Here is a 26367-nt window from a genome sequence, read left to right as displayed (position 1 = left end):
TAGTGAAAAAATTGGACTATATAATTTTTTTCAAAAAACTATATCAAACAATAAAGGGCTATCATCAATAAGAGCTAAGAACTTAAAACAGTGTTGTTGTATTTTGAAGTCTGTTTTCTAGCTACCATGTTACAATACTTCCTTAAGTCTGTTCCTTTCATGGATAGTCTCACCTAGTCTAACTTAGAGGTAGCAAATACTCACAGAAAGCTTATTAAATAATGAGCTTTCACTCACTGACATTTCCATTATTTAAACTGATCAAAACCTCAGTTCCTTTTTTCTTTGAGGAATAGGGTAACTTATGAAACATAAACATATAAAAACATAAAGCTACCTCCATTATAAAAAATTAAAAAAAATGAACTAATAATCTAAAAATCTATGACAACCCCATTTCGATGATCCCTGGGAAGAAATCCTACAGGTATAAACTGAAATAGTACATTTGGTTTACCTGCCACCATCATTTCTGGCTTTATTTCGTAATAGGTTGTATTCATGATTGTGACAGAAAGATAAATCAGCCTTTAGCATTCTATAAATGCCTCTATTATATGCAAGAGTATAAGGCCGATCTATATTTTGAAATTTTGTTCATGAATGATGAATATATCTTTCAAATATAATTAAGTCATGCTCTTTCTGGTACCAAGATTAGATTTACAAATGTATGGCTGCTTAGATATTCATGTAGTTTTCTCATTTTTGTTATTAAACATTCATAACATAAGAATTGCTGTTTTGTAAATTGTAACAGAATTACATATTCACTTAGTTTGTATACAGTAGGCATTATGCAAACCTAAATCATTCTACCTCAAGTTCTCAATTATTATTCTCACAATAGCTGTAATCAATGAGTTCGTTTGCAGAACAAAGCTGACTAATAAACATATTATGTCTCTGAATCATGGTTTTCTATATAAATATTCAATAAAACTACATAGGAGATATCAAAGATAAATGCTGATTTCAATTCTATCAAACAGGAAAGGAAAGACAAAGAAAGCATTAATTATTGTGTAAAAGATTCTCATAGTTCTACACAGGATCTCCAAGATCACTGAACCCACTAATTAAACCTACTTGCTAGATTTCAACTTTCTAGCCTAAGTTCAACTTTCTTTGTAAATTCAACTTTCATCAGAAAGCTTTTTCTTCTGATTTTCCTCCTGCCATCAGTCACATTCATTGAAATTTGTGTGAAGGACAAATTTGATAAGCAACATTTTTGTGAGTTCATACAAATCACTAACAAAAATGTTTCCAAGGAAAGAAAGGCAGTCTAAATAGAGTGGAGAGAACATAGATCTTGGAATCAGAATAACTAGTTTTGAAGATTGATGCCATCACTTCTGAGCTTGTGACCTTGGGCAAATCTTATAACACTGTGAGTCATAGCTTTTTCCTCTGAAGCAAAAATAATGTACAAAAATATAAAAAGTACCTTGCAAAGTTCAAATGACTATATAAATGTACAAATGGTGTCCACATTGTACAGTAGCTTAGCCACTAAAGACATCTTTTAAGTTGATATTAATGTATAAACATTACTTAAGTAATGAATTCATCAAATTTACATTTAGCTATTTACTTAATTCCCATTTCTATATCATCCTATGTAATAACTGTACAGATTTTTATTAGATATCTTGATAAATTCAGTATATATAAATTGTCATTAAAAACAACACCTGAATAATGCATTTTGTTATTGGCAATGATTTGCCATTCATATTAAAAATGGGGAGAAAGACCACTTTTTAAAAAATTATTTTAAGTGAATCTATGTAATTCCTGTAGATAACAGAATTTCTTGTTTAAGGTCCCTACACAAAATTTTTTTTAAAATAAGCCGAAATAAATATAATCATCAAAATTAATGTTGCTGTTATTTCTATCCTTCTCTCCCCAGCCACATACTTTTTGAAAATGAGGCATTCATCGATCAATTGATTCATGTACAGTTAGAAAATAGGAGAAAGAACTTTGGAGTTTGAAAAACTATGATTTGAACCTGGCTCAGACAGTTATTAACTATGCCATTAGCCTGTATTCCCTGAGCGTTGGCTTATTCATACATAGAAATGCATCAGATAATTCTTAATTGCCAGTTTGTTATGAAAACTAAATAAAATGACATGTGCACAGTATTTAGTCAATGTCTGACCCACAAAAAAATGTTATCCCCAATACATTCTCTCCTCTCACCATTCCCATTTCTCTCTGAAACAGAATGAAATATTTCCAGGTGGCATAGATTCATAAATATATATTTTAACTAGGAAATATAATGAACATTAAGACAAAATTCATATAAGCCAACATAAACACCCAAATTGGTTCTTTCAACAGACCTTTTCCTTAGGGTACAAGACAATTTAATCTCACATAGGAAAGGCAAAATTCTCTTTATTTAGACTTGTAGGATCTCATTTTAGAACTATATAGAAATAAAGGCCATTGCCTTCAGATACGCATCACTGAAATTAGGAAGTTTGTCAGCGAAGGTAATGATCCAATGGCTTCAGCTGAGTTCCAGAAAGGTCTCCACATCAGTGTTAAAATGCCCATAAACAACAAGATAATTAAGCATCTGTCCTGAAAATCCATTTTAAAAGAGCTGCTCTAAGTTTCTGAGAGTAAGTCATCAAAAAGAATGATGGAAAAGCACAGAGTTTGGGCTTCTTAAATTCACTGGCTTCCTGTTTCCTACTTCAAAAGATGCTTATAAATCTTTTGAGTTGTCTGCATTTTTGGAAAATTTCCTAAGGAGCCGGAAAAAAAAAAAATGGGGAGAATATGGTCTAGAATGTTGTCTTCCTGAGCAGAGAACCCTTCCTTCCGGGACCAGCCCCACAGAGGCTGAGGCTCAGTTTTCACTGCCACCTTTCTTTGTTCTTCCCCTATTATCATGTTCCTTCAGCCTCTAAGGAGCTCCTGAATTATTGCAACCATATCCCAGCTGATCTTCCTTGATTCTAGTCTGATTCTCCTGTTGATCCACTTCCATTTTACTCCAGAGTAACCCTTATTAAGGACACTGAACCTACCTCTGCACTTCTGCATAGACTGTGCCCTAAGGCCATTGCCTATAGGATAGTTTAGCTTGGAAAAAAATGCCTTCTAGTTTTGAACCTAGTATTATGTTTGCAGACTCTTCTTTAGCTATAGGTAATTTTGACTTGAAAAGATGGTAGGTATTGTGGAGAGGAGCAAAGGGGCTAGTGTTCCCAGTGAAACACTAATGGAAGCAAGAATGAGCAGCAAAACTCCCTGTCTTCAAGAGACAGTGAGCTTGACCTGAGAATATTTAAGCCTTAAAATGGCTTTGAAGGTTAAAGGAATTATATTAACCAAGATGTCTGGTGAGAAAATGTCACCACATGAGGAAGTTTAGTTAAGACTGTGAAAGCAGGTGACTGGTGCTGTCTGCATGAGATGCCCATAATGTTTGCCCACACACCTCACCTCTTCCCCACCATGAACTCATCCCTCTTGGGCCAGACACATGGTAGGTCTACAACAAATACTTGGTGGTAAATAAATTATTCAAGATTAGATTTGCTTTATTTGCCACACAAATTTTATTATGAATTTGCCTGTGTCCATCACTTAAGAGAGGATCTTCTCCTTTTGATGCCTCTTTTCAAGGGAAATCATTTTGGTGAAAGTTGTTACTCAAGTATCTTTTGATACTTCCTCTTTTAGACTTTTGTTTGGAGCAAATATTTTGGTGACTTTACATAACATCTATTTTGTAGGCAACAACTAAACGATAGGCACTGAGAATACAGTGGTAAACAAAACAGACATAATCTATGCCACCATGAAATTGATGTCTTAATTGGAAAAGGAATTATAAAAATAGGTAATTTTAACATAGGATAAGTCATAATTTGGTAGTGAAATACCATGTTCTAGTCCCTATAAAATAATAATGCAGATATAACTATAAATTACATAAGTGCAATATTTTAAGAATGCATGCTAATGAAACAGGAATAAAGTTATTTTAGATAATAAAGGAAGAACTCACTGATGAAGTGACATCTACACTGATACTTGATGGATGAGTAGGAATTAGCTGAGCTAAAATCTGGAAGAGCATTCAGATCTAAAGAAAGGCATTAGCAAGTACTCTGACACAGAGAAAGTTTTGGTATATTGTAGGAACTCAAACAAACAGCTTATCTGGTACATGGTGAGTAAGTAAAAAGTATGAAGAAAGTAGTAATGATGAGCTGGAGTAGAAATGACATCTTAAGAATATTGGAATAGTCTGAGGAGGATAGGTTTCAGTACTTTGCATGTTTGGTAAAACTTCCCTGTGAAGCCATCTGGCCCAGGGCTTCTGTTTGCTGGAAGTTTTTTGATTACTGCTTCAATTTCCTCCACAGTTATCAGCCTATTCAGGTTTTTTAAATTTTTTATTTTTTTCTGATTGTGTTTTGGAAGGTCGTATTTTTCTAGGAATATGTCCATTTCTTTTTTTATATATATATATACATTTTATTGATTTTGTACAGAGAGGAAGGGAGAGAGATAGAGAGTTAGAAACATCGATGAGAGGGAGTCATAGATCAGCTGCCTCTTGCACACCCCCTACTGGGGATATGCCCACAACCAAGGTACATGCCCTTGACCGGAATCGAACCCGGGACCCTTCAGTCCCCAAGCCGACGCTCTATCCATTGAGCCAAACAGGTTTTGGCGGAGTATGTCCATTTCTTCTAGGTTGACCAGTTTGTTGGAATAGAGTTGTTCGTAGTATTTTAACATAAACTGATGAACAAAAATAGATCCAGAGACAGAGAAGCATCGAACAGACCAGCATTCCTCAAAGGACAGCAGGAGAGGGGGCTATAAAAGATCGACCAAAGGACTTGTATGCCTGCATATAAGCATAGCCAATGGGCACAGACACTAGGGGTGAGAAGGCATGTGCTGGGGGGAGGGTAGGGGTGGCCAGGGAGAGGTTAATGGGGGGGAAAGGAAACATACGTAATACTACATGTAATACTTTTAAACAATAATTTAAAAGAGGATATTGACTCTTCTTATTCCTTAATGTGGTACATCTCATTTATTTATTTTTAAATACTTCTAAGTAATATTGATTCATAATCCTTTTAATTCTCTTTCTTTCCTTTCTCTTCCCTCTCCTTCTCTTCTTTTCCTCCCACCCTCGTCTCTCACTCTGGAAATTTAACATATCTTTTTCTTATTATTAAAATTTTGGTAAAAATGGGTCTTAATCTGGTAAGAATTTTCACCCATTGGTGTATTCAGAAGGCTATTTTAATCATGAAATTCAAGGTCTTCAGTTATGGGAAATTTTTTTAAAATATGGTTTTAATGATTAATTTCTTTAATTTTCTCTACTCTTTCTCAAACTCTTCTTATTTAAATGTTCAGGCATCCTGAATTATGTATCTAGTACCATCTTATATTTTATCCCCTATATACTATTCCTTTGCATTTTAAATTTTTCATATATTCTATCAATTTTTTTCTTCATAGTAAATGTTTTATTTCCATTATTATACAATATATGCTTTTTATGTCTAAGTCTTTTTCTTATTCTATACCTTTGTGCAATGTTTGCTTCTATTTTCAAGGATGCAATATCTTATCATGTTTTAGGAAATGTTACTGTTCATTCTTTATTTAAACTTTTCATCTCCCTGAGGAGTCTGTTTCCTCCAAAGAGCCTTCAATGTTGGCTGCCAGGATCTGAGGGGAGGGGAAATGGGGAGATGTTTTTCAGTGGGTATAAAGTTTCAGCTATGAAAAAAATGAATAAATTCTAGAGATCTGTTGTACAACACAGAACCTACAAGTAACAGTGACACTTTTTTCACTTTAAAACACATTAGGAAAATAGAGCTCATGCTATGTTCTTAGCAACACACACACACACACACACACACACACACACACGCACACACACCAAGACAGGACATTTTTTAAATGATTTGTTTAGTACCTTTGATGTGATGAGGATATCACAGAATAGGCATATATTCAAACTAATCAATATATATACATTAATTGTATATATCAATTATATTTTACATATCAATTATGCCACAATAAAGCTTAAAAAATGTCTAATTAAAATTAAACACTTGGTTCTTATTTTTTGTCTACTTAGACTTTACCTCCAGGGTTACATGAATTATTTCGCTGCATTATATTTAGTGTATGGTGCCTGCAATATGGTTAGTATCAAATAAATACTTGTTGAAGCAATAAATAAGTGAAAAAAATATTTTCAAAACAAGGGCACACAGCAACTATACACAGACACAGAGCCATGCAGATATACATGCAATGGTTTGCTTAATTTAGCTTTGGACCTTTGAAACTTTCATTAATGTTTTCTAAGACATTTATTTAGTAGCCATTAGTCTGGTGTTTATTTGGTTGGCTGATATTTACTTTCAGCCATCTGGACATATTTTCACTGATGACTATCTTGCTGTTCCTGGAAAAGGAGGATTAAATGGCATAATGTACATAAAAGCATTGGTAATCTTTAAAGCACTATAGAAGTATAAGGTATTAGCATTGTATAGTTATGATATTGCCTCAAAATGAATAGTAGCAAATTCTAAGCTAAAACAAATCTTCCCTTGTCTACTTAGAAATCATTATATAGCAATTTTAGGAATAAAATTTTCCCACAGGAGTTTTCACCACTGCCTTTTTCAATTGTTTTGCCACACAATCCAGCTTGCTGAAGACACTGCAGAAATGTAAATGGAATTGTCAAGCTACAACAGTCTCTTGAGGCGACCATATTAATATAGATACATCTTAAAATTTTTTGGCATATTGTCAGAATTCAGATTATATTATATGAGACCAAAGGTATATTTTAAATGGATTTTTTTGAGAGAAAATAATGTTCCCTTCTCAGGCTGAACAAATGATTGGTACAATCGACAAATGTCTTTTTATTTGCAACCAGAGGTCTGGTGCATGAAATTTGTGCATGAGAGGGGGGTCCATCAGCCCAACCTGCATCCTCTCCAATCTGGGAGGCCTCAGAGGACGTCCTAGGCCCCATTCTGGCTGATGACTTAGGCTGCAGTCAGGCTTCACCCTGCAGTAGGTGACCAGGCTGCTCAGGGGAAGGCACCACCCTCATCACCCCACTGCTGCTGCCACTGCTGGCCGTCACAGCCACCAAGGTGTTTTCATCAACACAGACTCCAGTCCCTTCATCACAAAAAGGTGACAGCTTTCTTTAGGCATTTTCAAGATGTCTCTTTCATAGGATATGACCTTTCTTTCTTTCCTCACCTGAGGATGTTTTTCCATTGATTTTTAAAGAGCGTGGAAGAGAGTAAGGCAGAGAAACATCAATGTGAAAGGAACACTTTGATTGGTTGCCTCCTGCATGAACCCTGACCTGGGCCCCGGCCATGGAGGAGTCTGCAACCTAGGTATATGCCCTTAACCAGTATTGAACCCAAACCTGAGGTCGACAGGCCTGGGCTCTATGAACTGAGCCAAATGGGCTGGGACAGGATATGACATTTCTTAGCCCCTGCAGCAGTGGACCTTCATTTTTTTCCTCCAGGAGTGAGGTGGAAAAAACCCTAGATCACCATCTTGGATTCTTATTATCTAAGTTACCAAGAACATTGCATGAGTAGCAGGCATACAAGGGACTTAGACAATGAGCAGTCAGAAAAGGTATTTCCTCTGCAGCTCAAGAGCAGAGGTGGGACTGCTGTCTGTCTGTCTGTGGGCCATGGCGCCTGGCAACCAGGCCCTGATCTCTCTGCCTGCCTTGCCCCGCCCACCGGGCCTCCAGCCTTGCTGTGATAGGAGCCTGCAGGATACAGGGGCGGAACGCAGAGGTGCTCCATGCACTTCCTGGTGACAGTTCAACCATCTGGTTGTAACATCCCTAGGCTATTATTAGTATAGATATGAGGACATCTGAACACTAAAATCACAGAAACCCCTAGGAAATTTACATTTATGTAGACAGCTTATCAGTGAGCCAATGGTAGAATCATTCACTTCTACGTTAATTCAGTCATCCTGTCCTAGGGCCATATCCCAGGCCAAGACTCTGTTCAGCACTGCTCCACACCAGTGTTGTTGCATTTTTACACTCTGATCTCATCGCTCTAGGTCTCACATAACTTGTCCCCACATGCATCCTCACATTTCACGAAAATCTCTAGAACTCGGAGCTCTGATTATTTTCTGAATATGCGGGGCCCTTCTTTCTATTGAAGTGTCTGTTTGAGGACAAAGGAAGAGTCAGTTTTATAGAAAAGCTGGCAAGAGCCAAGGAAGAAGGTCATCTGCTCTGAGATTGTAAAAATACTACTTGGCACTTGGCTTGCATGGCTAAGTGGTCAAGCATCAACCTAGGAACCAGGAGATTACAGTTTGATTCCTAGTCAGTGCACATGCCTGGGTTGTGGGCTGGATCCCCAGTGTGGGGCATGCAGGAGACAGCCAATCAATGATTCTCTCTCATCATTGATGTTTCTATCTCTCTTTCTCTCCCTTTTCCCTCCTCTCTGAAATCAATAAAAATATATTAAAAAACAACTCTTGGCTGGTAATGTAAAACTCACGTCTTCTCCCATAATTGCTATCTCTGATCCCAGGTGATTCCAGGTTTCTCACCAGAAAACTATAAAAATTAGGCCAGCCAAAATATGGCTTAAAGGTTCTCCAGTTTAAAATGATTTTATTAGGTTTTTATTCTGTACCAACCAGATACTTTTCCAAGGACTGATGACAGAGCAGTGAACAAAATGGATAAAAATCCCTGCCCTCTGGGAGCTTATCTTCTAGCATAGACTAGAGAGATAATAAACCAAGTGAGTAGATAAACAACATGGCGTATTAGAAGGGAAAAAGTGCTGTTGAGGAATGTAAAGTGGGTTGGGAGTGGGAAGTGTGGGTGGCAGTGTAAGTTTCAAGTTCAAATACAGTGATCAGGGGAGTTGTACCAGGAAGGTAACATTTGAGTGAATATTTCAAATGAAGAATTCAGTGGAAGACTGTATCAGGAAGAGAACAAACAGTAAATGCATAGGCCCCGAGTTGGAAACAGGGCTAGGATTCTTGGAAAATAATAATCACAGCACTGTAGATGGAGTGGGGAGAAGGAAAGAGAAAGGGAGCAATAGGAGACTGGGGGAGATGTAGGGACCTGTAAAATACTATAGTGTGGCTTTTACTCTAAATAAAATGGCAAGTCAGTGCAATGGGTTTTGAGGCAGGAGGAAGGGTCAACTTGTGCATGTAGGGCCACATGAACCCATGGATGAAAAGGGGCCACATGCTAACCTGACAAGCTCAGGGAAGGTTTATGTGGAGAACTTGCAGATGCAGAGACCTAAAGTAATCACAAAGGATGGTCTGAAGTTAAAACTTAAAAAAATAAAGCAATTTATGGTGGGTAGTCATGTCCTGGGCTGGTATCTTCCCTGACAAAGGTAGATCTTTACCTTACCTGAGCCTATTGTCTTTTTGTACCTATGAGAACATATCCTTGGAATGTCAAAGCATTTTCCTTTTTCTGGCCCCCTCAAAGCACAAGTTGACCCTTCCTCTGCAGAGACCACAAATCCCCTCATAGTTATTGAGTTAATTGTTGACTGTTAACTCTGTTGACTGTTAACTCTCCTGCACCCACTTAAGTAAAAGACGTATGTGTCTATCATTTTACTTCTTATCCAATCCCAGAGGTTTCCCCACTCTGCTTTCTCCCACCTCCCTAATCTATCACTAATGGATTCTGTGTAACCTACTATGTCTCCTCTTTTGATTGAAATGTATAAACAAGCTGCAAAACTGCCATTCTCAGCAGCATAATCTCAATCCATTGAGTCTGCTTCCAAGAAACTGTCCACAGTTTCCTTCAAATAAGCTCACAAAACTTCCTCACAGGTTTGAATGTTTCTTATGCTAACAAACCAGGTCCCAATAAAAATTTCAAAAGTATTCCTTGGGTTAGAGCAAATTTTAAATTATAAAGTTAGGCTCATAAATTAACATTTATTTTATTTTTTATAATATATATTTATTGATTTCAGAGAGGAAGGAAGAGGGAGAGAGAGAAACATCAATATTGAGAGAGAATCCTTGATGAGCTGCCTCCTGCACACCCCCTTCTTGGGTGGGAATTGAGCCAGCAACCTGGAAGCAGAATCAAACCTGGGACCCAGCAGTCTGAACACTGATGCTCTTTCCACTGAGCCAAACCAGCTAGGGCTCACATCTATTTTAGTTCGTTCTTATTTGAGATTATGAGTGTGTGAGTGTGAGTGTGTGTGTGTGTGTGTGTGTGTGTGTGTGTAATTTATGCTTTTGGATTTGAAGAAATGAGCATCCAGGATTACTACAATGACAATCTAAAAAGAAGAAAGTAAGTAAATGTGATAAAGACAAAAATATAAATTTATTCTAAACAGTAAAATAACATATTCTTATCAAAATTAAGTATAGAAAAGGATAATTGTTATCACTATTACCATTTTAAACCAGTGTTTTGAGATTTCACTGAATGTGATTGAGAAAATGAAATAATTATTACGACAAATTATGAGGAAGTGACTCAATTATTTTGATAAAATTTTTGCATATCTAGAAAATTCAGCTTCTGGAAATAGCTACAAATATTAAAAAAGGAATATTAATTATACAAACATGGTATTGCTTTTCTCTCTACTTGCAATAATTAGCTGTAAATTAAAAATATGCTAACAAAAACTATACATCACAATAATAATTCAATAAAAATATAAAATCTTAAAATTATTTTTATGGGAGGATGTAAAAATGTGAATAAAATTTATTTCCTATTTTGGGGTCAGAATGCCTAATATTGTTTTCAATCCCCTAAAAATTAATATTTGGAAACCTAACTTTATAATTAGAAAAATAATCTTAAAATTTTTATGAACCAACAATACTTAACAAAAATAATAAAATTATAGAAGTGTGAATGTTTTACCAGTTATTAAAGTCTATGAGAAAGACAGTGTAATAAAAACACTGTGCTACTAGCAAAAACATAAAAGACAAATAAAAAATGGTACCCAAAGGAGGATCTAAAATTATATCTGAATATACAGAAAATATGTTGTTTTACATGTAAAATTTAATATATGAAGTATTATTGTTATTTCAGTGGGAAAGAATTATTTATTTAGTAAACCTCTGTAGGCATATTTCAGCATCTACTTTGAAGAAAATAATGCTGGCCCTGGCTGGTTTGGCTCAATGGATAGAGCATTGACCTGTGGACTGAAGGGTCCTGAGTTCAATTCCAGTCAAGGACATATACCTGGGTTGCAGGCTGGATCTCCAGTAGGGGGCATGCAGGAGGCAGTGAATCGATGATTCTCTCTCATCATTGATTTTTCTATCTCCCTCTCCCTCTCCCTTCCTCTCTGAAATCAATAAAAATATATTTTAAAAGAAAAAGGAAATAATGCTAGAGTTATCACTGCATAGATTTAATTTAAAAATTCTGGTTGCTTTATGTTAATAAAAAACAAACAATATTTTTCTGGCTTGGCGAAATCTTTTTATCACAAAAGTAAATTGAAAACTATAGAAGAAGCAAATTTGGTTGTTTGCATAAATGAAATGACAGAATTTTAAGTAATTAGAGTAAAAAAACACACAAAAAATGGGGTGGGGAAAGAATGTGTGTTGATTATAAGAACAAGAAGGAATGTAAGGAACAAAGCAGCGGAGTTATTCATTTTGGTTATTTGAGGAAAGGAAAGGAGAGGAGTGAGGAAGGGTTTGAAGGAATAGGTTAAGGAAAAAAATAAAAATAAACCAGATAATGGAAATATGCATTAGCCTAATGTCTACTGCACTAGCATATCATTAAATATGAATAGGCACTTCCTGGGCCCACTTTTTAATTATATTGTTTGTTTTTCTGGTGTTCATTTGTATGAATTCTTCATAAATTTTGAATATTAACTCCTTACTGGATGTATCATTGGTGAATATCTTCTTCTATTTAGTAGGCTGTCTCTTCATTTTATCAATGTCTTTTTAAAAAATATATATTTTATTGATTTTTTTACAGAGAGGAAGAGAGAGGGATAGAGAGTTAGAAACATCGATGAGAGAGAATCATCCATCAGCTGCCTCTTGCACACCCCCTACTGGGGATGTGCCCGCAACCAAGGTACATGCCCTTGACTGGAATCGAACAAGGGACCTTTCAGTCTGCAGGCAGACGCTCTATCCACTGAGCCAAACCAGTTTCGGCCATTTTATAAATGTCTTGATAAAATAGTAGAAGACAGTAAGGTTTTAAAGTGTTCTGGACAAATAAACCATTTCTGATCATCATTTACCTTCTTAGCTGGCAAGTCTAACATAAGGTCAAAGTACTGAAGAAATTAAACTGTTTTCTTCCCCTTTGAAAGAACCAAAACCTTTGAAGCAGCACAGGCATGTGTCCAAACATGCTCATGGAATTTCTTGTCCTACCATCTTACCAATCATTTGACTTTTCCTACTGCAAGTGATTGATTAGTTGAATACAGAGTGTGTCCTCAGGAATTAACTCTGCCCTCTACCACAGGCTCTTACTTGGCTTCCTTACAGAGCAGCATGCATTTATTCTGCTTTTCTAGTCTGCAAGGGCCTAAGACACCTGCCTTTTACTCAGGCTGACTGGAGTTCGAGAGAACCTTTTTCTACTTTTTCCTCTGGAGTCACAGCCATTCTCAAGTCTGTATAATATGTTGGGTACTGGAGGCACAAAGATTAATAAACTTTTACCCACACTTCTAGGTGCTCATCTTCCATTAGAAAAGAGGAAGAGGAAAACAAAAAACTACAAATGGAAAGTCACTGGGGCCTTAAGGGGTCTCTGGAAGTCCTACTAGAGTTCAGGGCATCTTTGAAACTGCGGAGGAATGTTTTACAGGATGAACTTGGGTTTAACTTGTGAAAAACAGGGAGGTCATCCTAAGGAGAAGACAGTGTGGGTGATACTGTGAACCAGATATCTCTGGGGAATTAGGAGAATTTTGCTATAAGAAAGGTGAAGGCTTGGACATGGTAGGAGAGGAGCTGAAGTGTATCAGTTCAGATACTTACCTAGGTGGCATGCATTGGCACAGATTTACCCTTTGGTTATAGATTTCACCTGTTTTAATTGCACACATCTTACTAGTTGCATAAATATCTAGTATTTTAAATCTTACCTCTGAGTATAATGGGAAATTATTGTCAAGTTTGGCCATATGTTGAACCACCATGTATGTCAAATTTGAGATTTGAATATGAAAGAAAAAGGGAGTGAACTAAAATTATTCTGCAGAAGGATTAAATAATTAAATTATAGTTTTTAAAGAAAAATAACTCTCAGGAAAATGGAGAAGATGAATGAAGAGAGAAAGATAGGATGATTTTTTAATCCATGCCCATCAGTTCAATTTAGCAAATGAGAGGGGAAAAAACTTTATTATAAAGATGAGTATTTACACATAAACAATATACTCCTTACTAAATTTAGCACTCTCTCTTATTTTAGAAAAAAAAATTAATCACTAAGGACTGCCTAAGGAGGCATTGCAAATGTACTATATGTTCTAATTACTTTGAACATTATGTTCCAGTATGCTAAAATCACTACATGCTCCTTTGTTCTTAGTCTCCTCTTCACTGATAAACACAACACTCAAACCTACAGCCCTAATTTCAACATACACCCCTGGAACTGTCTGATCTAATGATCCAAAAGGAGCCTTAAAACCTTTAGGAGAAATGAAAAGAAAGTGGAGTTTATTTGCGAATCATGACTACTGCTGAATAAATATTTAAAGCATAATTCTAATATATTGTGTAAGTTGAGCCATAGTCACATATGAAAAAATAATCTAGCTCAGGGGTCAACAAACCTTTTTTTAAAGGACCAAATACTAAATATTTTAGGATTTATGAGACATATGCTCTCCATTCCAACTTCTAACATTTTACCCCAAAGATAGTCATAGACATTTTACAATAAAACTTTCTTTTGAAAAGAAACAGGGAGAGAGCTGGAGTCAGCCTATGAGCCTTAGCTTGTCAGCACTGCTTTTAGAATGGCATCACAACGTCCTCCAACTTAGAGAAAGATGTATATGAGACCTTCATGCCATCAAGTCATACTTGTCTTCCAGAAAACAATGAAAGAACAAATGAATTTCACCTGGTTTCACACAAAACAATATTGTGTTTGCCTTTGTTTTTTCACATGTGTGACCATTCTTCTAAAGCAACATTTAAGTCTTCTCTTTCCTGAAATCTAAATTTTAAAGGAGGATTCTCAGGGAAAATAATAATGCAGATTGACTAATTTATCTCATTATTGAATTTTTCTGATTTACACCATGTTGGATTATTTCCGGTTTTATTTGTCTTACTTTAGAAAAAGAAGAAATCTCTTTCAGAATCATCTTTGGTTACTATTTTCCTTTATTAAGGATTGTCTATATTAGTAATATATAAAAATTGATATTTTATGCCATAAGGATCTAATTTATTATTGAAATTAAGGATTATGAAGAATGTAGTTGACCATAGTGTTTAAAATACAGGCTATCTTCCAATGCCTTCTCTACCATTTACTGCCTGTGTAATCTTGAGTAATTTAGTTGTCCTTTTGTGCCTCTGTTGCCTCAGCAATAAAATGAGATTATAATAACAGCTTTCAAATCAAATTGCTATAGAAAAATCAATGAATTAATACATAAAAACCCATCACTTAGGACAGTGCTTGCTGCACAAAGAAAACAATTCCTATTATTATCATTCATTTGTTTTAACATTTTATCTAAACAAACATTATAAGTGCAATCATACTTAAAGCTCCCAGAAGCCTTTGAGATGCAATGCCTCTAAAACACAAGCCCCAGTACTAGAAGAGGCTCTTGATGTCATCCGTGGGTTACATCCCCCACACAGGAAACCTTCTCTGTCCGATGCCATCCAGGCCCTTGGTTCTTCTTCTGCTCATTTCCATTTGTCAGATCTGCAGCACCATTTAAAGCAACTGGTTTCACTAATTTTCAGTAGCACATCTGGTGAGCATGGTGACACTGATGAGAGAGGTAATGTCTCTGAGCTTCATGGTCTTCATTAAGTTCAAGTTAATATTATCTATGGGCTTCAGAAGGGACTTGTGAGAAATAGAATATATCTTATTCTTCACATGTTATCAGAGATTTACACTCTCTGGGAAGAAAGTTTCAGAGATTTACACTCTCTGGGAAGAAAGGCATGAACAGAAAACACATACCTTTTCTCCACTATTTACCTCCCCTCACCTCCTAGGAATGAGTGATTTATCTGTCTGGTGACACCAGAAACATGTGTGACTCAGCTTCTACTTTAACAGAGCAATCTGCCCCCTGAACCTAAGACTTTTCCTATGATCATTCTGAAAGCCATCTTAGAAAACAGGAAAGTTCTGCCATTGCCCAGGCCTACCTATCACTCTGGGGTTGCTGGCAGCATTTGGATCACAGATCAAAGACTCTGATTAGTGGGTATGCATTGATCTGCTTGACTCACTTTTTTTGGTTGTATTCTGATGTGTGCATGCAGTTTCTTTTTTTCTTTTTTTCTTTTTTAAATTTGAGAACAGGGCTGTTTAATCAACCTTTAAAACCCTAACAGCATAATGGCCTTGGTCAATTTCTGGGTTCTCTGTACTGTTCCATTAGTCTATATGTCTGTTCCTATGCCAGCAGGAGTCAGTTTTGAGAACAGTGGGTTTGCAATATAGTTTGGTATTTGGTATTGTGACCCTCCAAGTTTGTTCTTCTTTCTCAGGATTGCCGCAGCTCTTCAGGTTCTGTTTTTTATTCCAAATGAATTTTTGGAGAGTTTGTTTTAGGTTTGTGAAATATGCCATTGGTATTTTACTGGTGATTGCATTGAATCTATAGATTGACTTGGGTAGTATGGACATTTTAACGATGTTGATTCTACCAATCCATGAACACTGTATATTCTTCCATTTGTTTATTCCTTCCTCTATTCCTTTTTTCAATGTCCTGTAGTTTTCCAAGTACCAGTCTTTTACCTCCTTAGTTACATTTATTTGTAGGTATCTTATTTTTGTTGCAGTTGCAATGGTAAATGGGATTGTTTTGTTAGTTCCTCTTTCTGTGAGTTCATTTTTGCTGTCTAAAAATGCTATAGATTTCTAGGTGTTAATTTTGTATCCTACTACATTGTTAAATTCACTTATTAAGTCTATTAGTTTTTTGATGGAGTCTTTAGGGTTTTCTGTATACAATATTATGTTACCTGTGAATAATGGCAGTTTTACTTCTTGTTTTCCAATTTGGATTCCCTTTATTTCTCCTTCTTGTCTGATCACTATGGCTAGCACTTCTAGTACTATGTCAAACAGGAGTGATAAGAGTGGGCATCCCTGTCTTGTTCTGCTCTTAGGGAAAATTGTTTTAATTTTTGCCCATTGAGTATGATATTGGCTGCCATATAAGGCCTTTATTATGCTGAGGTATTATTCCTCTATTCCCACTTTTCTGAGATTTCTTTTTTTTTTTATCAAGAAAGGATGTTGAATTTTGTCAAATGCTCTTTCTGTATCAATTGATATGATTATGTGATTTTTGTTTCTTAATTTGTTTATGTGATATATAATGTTTATTGATTTGCAGATATTGTACCAGCATATCATCCCCAGAATAAATCCCTCTTAGTCATGGTGTATAATCTTTCTAATGTAATGCTGGGTCTGATTTGCTAGAAAGAATATAAGAGAATGCAATGAAGTCAAGACAGTCTCTTTAATAAATGGTGTTGAGAAAATTGGATACATGCAAAAAAATAAAACTAGAACACTAATTTACACTATACACAAAAATAAACTCAAAATGGATAAAGGACTTAAATGAAAGATGGTACACCATAAAATATTAGAATAATCCATAGGCAGCAAATTATCAGACATGTGTTATAATAATATCTTTACTGATACAGCTTCTAGGACAATTAAAAAAAGGAGAAAATAAACAAATAGGACTACATCAAAATAAAAATCTTCTGCACAGCAAAGGAAACCATCAACAAAACAACAAGAGAGCCCACTACATGGGAGAACATATTTGCCAATGCTATCTCCGATAAGGGTTTAATCTCCAAAATTTATAGCGAACTCATACAACTTTAAAAAAGGAAGATAAATAATCCAATCAAAAATGGATGAAGGATCTAATAGACCCTTTTTGAAAGAGGACATAATGAAGGAAAGGAGACATGTGAAAACATGTTCAAAGTCACCAATCATCTGAGAGATGCAAATCAAAATGACAATGAGGTACCAATTTACATCTGTCAGAATGGCTGTCATCAACAAATCAACAAATGACAAGTGCTGAGGAGGATGTGGAGAGAAAAACAAAACAAAACAAAACAAAAAAAACCCTTGTGCACCGCTGTTGGGAATGCAGACTGGTGCAGCTACTGTGGAAAAGAGTATGGAGTTTCCTCAAAAAATTAAAAATGGAACTCCCATTTGACCTAGTAATCCCACTTCAGGAATATATCTCAAGAAATCAGAAACACCAATTAAAGAGGATATATGCACCCCTATGTTCATAGCAGCACAATTTACAATAGCTAGGATTTGGAAACAGCCTAAGTGCCCATCATCAGGGGAGTGGATTAAAACCAATGGTACACCTATGGAATACTACACCGCTGTAAAAAGGAAAGAACTCTTGCCATTTGCAACAGCACTGATGGACCTAGAGAGCATTATGCTAAGTGAAATAAGCCAGTTGGAGAAAGATAAACATCACATGATCTCACTCATTTGTGGAATATAATGAACAAAACTAGATCCAGAGACACAGAAGCATCAAACAGACTGTTGAATTTCAGGGGGAAAACAGGGTAAGGTGGAGGAGGGTGGTAAGAGATCAACCAAAGCAAAGGGCTCGTATGCATGCATATAAGCAAAACCAATAAATACAGACAGAAGGGGAATGAAAGGATGTACTGGGGTGTGGGAGTGGCCAGGGAGAGGTCAATGGGGAAAAAAGGAGACATATGTAATACTTTAAACAATAAAATAATTAAATTAAAAAAGAACCCCTAACAACAGTGACAGTTCATTACAATATCGATGTGACACTACAGGTACAAATATTAAATTTGTTATTTTAAGAATATTTCTTCATTATAATATAGACATATTTTTCTCACCATTATTTATAAAAGATGTAGTAAAATAAAGCAAAAGTAAAGAAGTATATGAAAACACTTATTAATGATGCATTTTCTTGGATCTCCAATCTCTACTGACACTTCTCAACCTACCACCTCCTCACCTCCTGCAACACACACACACACACACACACACACACACACACACCCTTCTTGCCTCCAAATTTACAAAGAAAAGAGGGACTATCAATTGAAGTTCCCATTTAAAAACTTTTAAACATATCTACTTTCGTCCCTGGTTTATTTTGTTCCAATTCTGGAGTTGACTTCCTCAGCTTGTTCCCTCCACATATGCTTTGCCACCCATTCCCACATTGGGGGGGGGGAGATTATACTATTAATCCCCCCCCCCATTTATTAAAATTTTCTATCCTACCTGGATCTGATGAGACCTCACCATACCAGCAGACAGCAGCTGCGTGTTGCTGAAGGATGCCCAGGACCAAACCAAAGACGGTCAGACCTGCATTACCACCGTTTGTCCACCAACCAGATCTGAAATAGCATGGCTAACATGTATACACAAGGAACTATTTGACATTGAAATTGGGACTCAAAAGAACTGTTGATCCAGAAAGGAACTCACTACAGACTGACTCATTTGCCTCTCAGCATAACCATTATGGCTTTTCTCAGTTTAGGTTCTTACAAGGGTATTTCTTAGATCACATGTTCTCACACATCTAGAGGAAATGATGAACAACATAGACTGATGAACAAAAACAGACTCAAAGAAAGAGAAGCACTGAACAGACTTTCAAACCTCAGAGGGAAAGTAGGGGAAGGTGTGGGTAAAGGGGAAGAGATCAACCAAAGGAATCGTGTGCATGCACATGGGCCTGGCCAGTGGCCATGGACAACAGGGGGGTGAGGGCATATGTAGGGAGGGGTTTGGGATGGGATTGGGGGGATGAGGACAATCATGTGATACCATAATAAATAAAAAATGGGGGGGGAAATAAGTAAATAAAATAAAATTAATCAACCAATTAAACAAACCTCTGTGGTTGGCCTCTACTTGCAATATACAAATCCTATGAGTCATTAAAGAAAAATGTGAAGAAAATTACTAAAAGATAAAGTTTGGCATTGTTCAAAATGCCATAATTAAAATTAAATGACAAAAGGAAAAATATTTGTTACACATGTCAATGAACTACTTTTCTTAAGTTGTAAAGTGCTTTTATGAAAACCAGCAATTTTCACCTGATGTACAACAAGAATTTTTTTAAAATATATATTCTTATTGATTTCAGAGCATAAGGGATACAGAGAAATAGAAACATCAATGATGAGAGAGGATCATCACACCCCCCTACTGGGGATTGAGCCCATATCACAGGCATGTGGCCTGACTGGGAATCAAACTGTGACCTCCTGACTCCTAGATCACTGCTCAACTGCTGAGCCACACTAGCCAGGCTGCCACAAGAATTTTTAAAATATGCAATACCTGACTATTTAGTCATGGGCACTGATCTCTTTTCCCTTAGGTTGTCAAATAAAAAAAAATGACAACAGCCAACACAACAATAACCATCCAGTGTGAATAAATCAAAATTATACATATTTTTGTCAGATTGGCAAAAAATACATTTTTTGGTGTGCCCCAGAATTTTAGAAATTAATTCATGTATGCCATGAGATTAAAAAGGTTGAAAATCACTAAGAAAACTAACCACAAAAATGAACTAAATGCATGATTTGGTAGCTTATAGAAAATATACAAATATATCACTTATTTATATATAAAAGTTACATAATTTCAATCATAAATGAAGAACTACAAATTAAAAAATGATGCCAATTTCACCTGTAAGAATAGCAAATGCCAAAAAATTTAATAATACTTTGTTAATACAGATGTGGAAGTATACATGCCTTTCATTTTATAACTTTGTACCCCATTTAAATTATTTTTTTTATTATCATAAATTATAGTTTTGTGGGGGAAATAAAAATATTATGTTAAGAAATCTTTCTCTTGACCTGATTTTTCCTCAAGATGAAGTTTTTATGATTCTCTATCCCTTATTAGATTAATGTCACAAAACAGTGGTTTATATGCCATGAGTTCATTTCTACCTATACTCACCTATTAGCTACTTGATACTAGCTACTTTGTACTGAATCTGATTTTATTTTTCCATATATCCATCTCTTGTTAAATCATTAATTACTTCCAGTTCAATAAATGCAAAGACCTATTCAGTATTATTTCTACTTACTCTCTTAGAATAATTTGACAGTGGTTTTCTCACCTTTAATTACTCTTTCCCATTGGCTGGATGGCAGGGCACTCTCTGAGTTTTCCTTCTATATCTCCAGATTTGCCTCTTTCTCTCTCTTCTTTTCATAGCCTTTTCTCCAACCATTAAGTATTGAGGTTCCTCAAAGCTAAATTCTTCAATTTTCTCTCTCTTAATTCTACACACCTATGCCTTCCCTTAGTACATCTGAAATACCAAGATAACTCATTAATTTTTACTTAGAGCCTTTATTTCTCTCTTGAGCTCCAATATTTACAGCCTATATATCTGTTTTGAGCTCCAATAAAATATTCTCCTACTTTATTGACTATTTTTATATTTAAAGTGCACATTAGGTCAACTTATCCAAAACTGAAATTATATCTCTTATCTACCTCATACATTATTTTCCCCCAATTGTCTTCATTTCACTAAGGGTACCATCATTTATGCTATCAAACAGCATAAGAAACTAGGAGTCATCCTTGACATTTCCCCCTGCTCCCCACAGTATCCAACACATTAGCATCTCCCACATTTATTTTTTTCGACTTAAATTATAAATAATATGCAATAAGTTGAACACACTTAATGTATACATTTTGACATGATTGAAAAAACCCCTAGTACTATCTCCACAAACAAGGTAATAGCATATTTTCATTAATAAGTAGTTCTTGGTCTGCCACCTTTTCATCACCCACCGTGTCTTATCAATAGCGTAATTTTTGTTAGGAACATCGATCCCCTGTATCTGTCTTAACTCTTCTATCTATAATCCATATCCCAGAATTATCTTTTGGAAAATTACAGCTATCATATTTTTAACCCCCCCAAATAAATTCTTACCCAATAATAGAATAAGTATCAAAACACTGTAAGGCTGAAAATATTGTCTCCTAGGCCCTCTCCAAAATTTTTATCCATGCTCTCTTTACTCTCTGCTCAACCCATATGGTTCAGAAAATTTTGCATATCATTCCAGGGATGTATATCTAAACAACTGCCATTTTATAGAATGAACATTATGCAAGTAGTTTATTCTTCCCAACTCACTGTAGATAAGCAATAAGACAATTTTTAGGCAAAATGGGCATGGTTTGGCTGACTTGTTTGCATTATGAATTCATCACAAAAATCTCAACAATTTTCAAGGCATTTACTAGGCTCATTTACTTTTCAAAAATAACCTAACACAGAAAAAACAAAAATAAAAGTAAACTGAGCTTATCCTAAGTGTGAAAACATTTATGTTGCTAAAAACCATCTCTCATTTATGAATATATATTCTTTTCTCATAGCTTGACTTCTAGTTTCTAAGAAACACGCATCCAAGTGAAATTGGGGGATGGAGGGAAGACAAGAAACTGGCATGGTCTTGCCCAGTCATCTACCTTCTTTGAGTCTCAATTTTCTCCCCTATAAAATGGGGATATTAATATCAAGCTCAAAGCCATCTAAAACTTAATATATCCAGTATTGTTCAAAGCATTTACATAGTGTCTTTCTGTCTCTGTCTCTCCTCACTTTCTCTCCTTTCATTTCCTCTTATCTCCTCTCATCATCACTTCTTCTTACTTCCTCCATTACTTTCATTCCCTCCCTCCTTGTCTCCATACATATATAAGAATTCAAGGAAATAACTTTGTTTTACATAACAATTAAATGATACTGAGTGGCCAGATTGAACACAAGTATACTTGTTTTTGAATTGCTTTAATTTGAAAAAATACTCTGGCACTATACAATAAAGACTAATGTCTACTTCTGGTTAGTGGCTGCTATCATAGTTTTACTAGAACAAATATTTGTAATTCTACCCACAAATATATTCATTACAGTAAGCTCTTGTCCTTTCCATTTTAAGAAATATTGATATAGCGTGACCACCTACTAGGAAATACCAGGTATAATCCCCAAGTATATTTGAAATTTAAGTATATTTTCTTTTATGGCTTGATAACAATCATCAAATTAAAGAACAGAGAATCTTCATTCAAATAGGTAAACACTTTCAGTTAATCTTAGACAAGAAAAAGTGATCTTTATATAATTTGCTAAAAATTGGTCCTTGTTTCCAAGTTCATATTCAAGTCTACAATTCATAAATAATATATCTCAAATAACATTTTCTGAGATCAATAACTAAAACACTGTATCCATACTAAAAAAAAAAAATAAGTCCCTTTAGAAATGTCATTTTTGTTTAGATTATTGATCCTATTCTGTTGTCAGAGCCAAAGTGTTTAGCAAGACTATTTCAGGGACTTGGAAACGATGCTTTTATTGGCAGTGAGACAGCAGATTACCCAGATCTCAAATGAGGAGACACAGTGGCCAGGTCTACATCACTCCAACATTTGATTGATGTGCGGCTCAGATGGGGAGATATGTTGATGGATGAGGTTGTCTTAAGCAGTAGAGTTATCTTACTCCGGCCAAACATTTTAGTTGAATGACCTATTAAAGTTGGCTGTGCCAAGGCCACTGGAGAGATTTATAAGTAACTAAAGTCATTAAATGTCAGATTCTCTAAAAATTTATGAATATATATTCTTTTCTCATAGCTTGACTTCTGGTTTCTAAGAAACATCCATCCAAGTAAAATTGGGGGTGGGGAAAGGAGGAAGTATGGACATTGGGAGATTATATGCAAACAAAATGATCTCAAAATACTAAGAGGAATTTTTTAGGGGGAACGTTAATTTAAAAAGGCTAACTTAGCCAAAACCGGTTTGGCTCAGTGGATAGAGAGAGCATCAGCCTGTGGACTGAAAGGTCCAAGGTTCTATTCAGGTCAGGGCATGTACTACCTTGGCTGTGGGCACATCCCCAGTAGGGGGTGTACAGGAGGCAGCTAATTGATATTTCTCTCTCTTGATATTTCTAACTATCCCTCTCTCTTCCTGTCTGTAAAAAAATCAATAAAATACATTTTTTTAATTAAAGGCTAACTTAAATTTGAATTATGTAGGGTAGTTTCCTTATACATCAGGATCTCTGAAGAACTGAAAATTTGCTAACAGTTTATAAAGTCTCCCCTATATCTACTCTATAGGAGACAGGCTAATAGAGAAAAACACTGGATTAAGGGTCATCGTAATTGGGTTCTTGTATAACCTTCACTATGGCATCCAAACTTTTGGAGTACCGATTTTCTCAACTTATAAATGAGAATGAGTAGATGGTCTAAATTCTCTCTTATAACTACTAAATTTTGCTTTTCAGCTCACTACCCCAGACCTCCAATTTTATGATCAGGAATACTTTAAACTTACTGAGAAGCAGTAAAACACAATGCTAAATACTCAGTCTCTAGAGTTACACAGACTATTTTAATTTTATATTTTTCACATACATGTATATGGCCTTCTTCATATCATTATTACTCAATATTTATTGAGTTTTGAGGTCACTATCTATAAAATGGAGATGGTAATAGTACTCAACATGCAAGTTGTTCTTAAGATTTATTTTGTTTTACTTGTACTCATTATCCTTTATGTAACTTGTAAGAGTAGTGATTGTTATCTGTTTTAGTCATTGTTTAACCCAGTATCTTAACACAGAATAAAGGCACTCAATATTTATCAAATGAATAATTAAACAAAACAATGTATATAAACTGCTTAGCATAATAATGGGCATATAGTACTTGATAAATGATATTATAAATGGTTTTATCAGTACTCTGAGTGCCACTTCACTATGAATAAGCAGGAATGAAAGAAGTAAAAAAAGGCTTCAAAGAGAAGATGAAGGGGACTGAGGACCATACTGTTGTTTCCAATTATTTGAAAAAGTATTGTATATTACTTTCAAAAAAAATAATATGATTCAATGGGTGGAAACTTCAGGGAGTTATTTTTTAATTGAGAATAAGGAAGGCTTTCTAAAAAAATTGCTCAAAGATGGAATGAACTGGTGCTCAAGTCAATTTTCAAGTATTAGCCAATCAATTAATGTATTAAGAAATCTAATTAAAGGTTATCAAACTATCACCTATGCATTAAATAATTTGAAGAGAAGTTATTATAAATAGCATATACAGAATAAATTTTAAAAACAAAGGAAACAATGAATTATTTCCTTCTGGTGCTGTTGACAATAAAAATACAGATGGAAAGTAACAAAAAAGGATCAGTCAATTTTCTTTGTGTACATGCAATCAAAAAACATTTAGTCATTGACAAATTAGAACTAAAAACAAATGCTACTGATTTGTCTTATTGATGTTGGCCAAAAAGCAGACAGGAGGCACAAAATCCCTTATTCCCTATCAGAAAGGCAAGATTGTTTAAGGCCAACCTTTTCTTTCCTGTTCTTTTACCCCCGGTGCAGCACTGCAATTTGGAATTTTAAAATATTGGCAGTGGAAATGCTCCTGGGTTGTAGAGAACTAACTGGTGCATCACTCTTGCCAACTGGGAATGATTTTAGATAAAATGCATGACACTGATGAAAAAGGAATCTCACTCAATATCACTTTTATGAAGGATAGTAGCCTCACATTAAAATAGTACCATCAATCTACTGCCATCAGGTCAGACAGAAAAGAATTAGGTACATAAAATGGCTATCATAAAATATAGCCAAGCAGGAGCTATGTCTGATCATAGAAGGTCATTTAAGCATTTGGAAAACAAAGAAACCATGTTGTTTTAAATTGATTTTTTTTGTTTTGAGAGAGAGAGAGAAAGAGAGAGAAGAGAGTGCAACATCAATTGGCTGCCTCCTCCAAGTCTCCTATTGAGGATCAAGCCCAAAAGTGGAAACTTGAACTTGTGCCCTTACTGGTAATGGAACCAGCAACCTTCCTTTCAGTGCTCAGGATGACACCCAACCAAGTCACACCAGCCAGGGCCATGTTTTTTGTTTTATTATTTTTAAATGAGCTATTAAAAATTAGTAACAAATAAGATGGCTTTCTATTTTGGACAGTCATATTGAGGAAGACGCAGTGGTTCTGAAGGTTTTCAATAATTTTTAAATTGGTTGCCTATTGAGAAAAGATATGTGATTACAAGATTACTTTTTCAAGGTATAAAACAGTGAGTGAATTGCGATCACATTCAAGCTCTGGTGTCCTCTTACCGATGGCAATAGTTCATTTTATGTGACAACTTGACTGGGCCATGAGGTGTTCAGACATTTATTTGGTCAAATATTATTCTGGGTGTGTCTATGAGGGTGTTTCTAGATGATATTGACATTTGTATTCATAGACCGACTAATGCAGATTGTTCTCCCTAATGTGAGTGAGCCTCATCCAACCAAAGATCTGAATGAAACAAAAAAACAAAACAAAAAACAAACAAACAAACAAAAAACAGAGCTAGAGGGAACTCTCCCTGTGTGCCCACATGAATTGGGACATCGGTCTTTTCTGTTCTTCAAATGTGAATTGAAACATTGTCTCTGCTTAGTCTCAGGGCTGCCAGCTATTGGACCAAAACTACATTATGGGCTTTCTTAGGTCTTTATAAATATATAAATGTGATATATATATATATATATATATATATATATATATATATATATATATATATATTCTGTTTCTCTGAAGAACCCTAACTTATACACTGATTCAACATCAGCAGGGATTGAACTGAGTTGTGCCAATCAAATGGATTATGCAGCTAATTAAAGTCAATCCTATAGAAGTTAATCTTTTAGAAACTTGTCTGGGTGATCAGGCAAGGTAATAACACTTTTGTTATATAAAATAATGAGCCAACTTTCCAATGCTTCTCAATATTAGTTTTGAAAGCAATTCCTCACTTTCAAACCCAAAATTCTATGATTCTATTATTATAAAACAAGCTTAGGTAGCCATTCTCAAAATCAA

At 35.3% G+C, this 26367-nt stretch overlaps 1 protein-coding gene across 6 annotated transcripts in view; it reads right to left on the bottom strand.

The window, feature by feature from the left end:
• Positions 1 to 26367, bottom strand: part of GRM5 (glutamate metabotropic receptor 5) — a 399229-nt gene that overhangs the window by 234961 nt on the left and 137901 nt on the right. The window lies entirely within an intron of this gene.

Source organism: Pipistrellus hanaki (assembly GCF_964339955.1).
Source record: "Pipistrellus hanaki genome assembly, chromosome: 9".
Lineage (NCBI taxonomy): Eukaryota > Metazoa > Chordata > Mammalia > Chiroptera > Vespertilionidae > Pipistrellus > Pipistrellus hanaki.
Note: the sequence above shows the minus strand (reverse complement) of the source record. Positions and strands in the feature narration are given on the sequence as shown.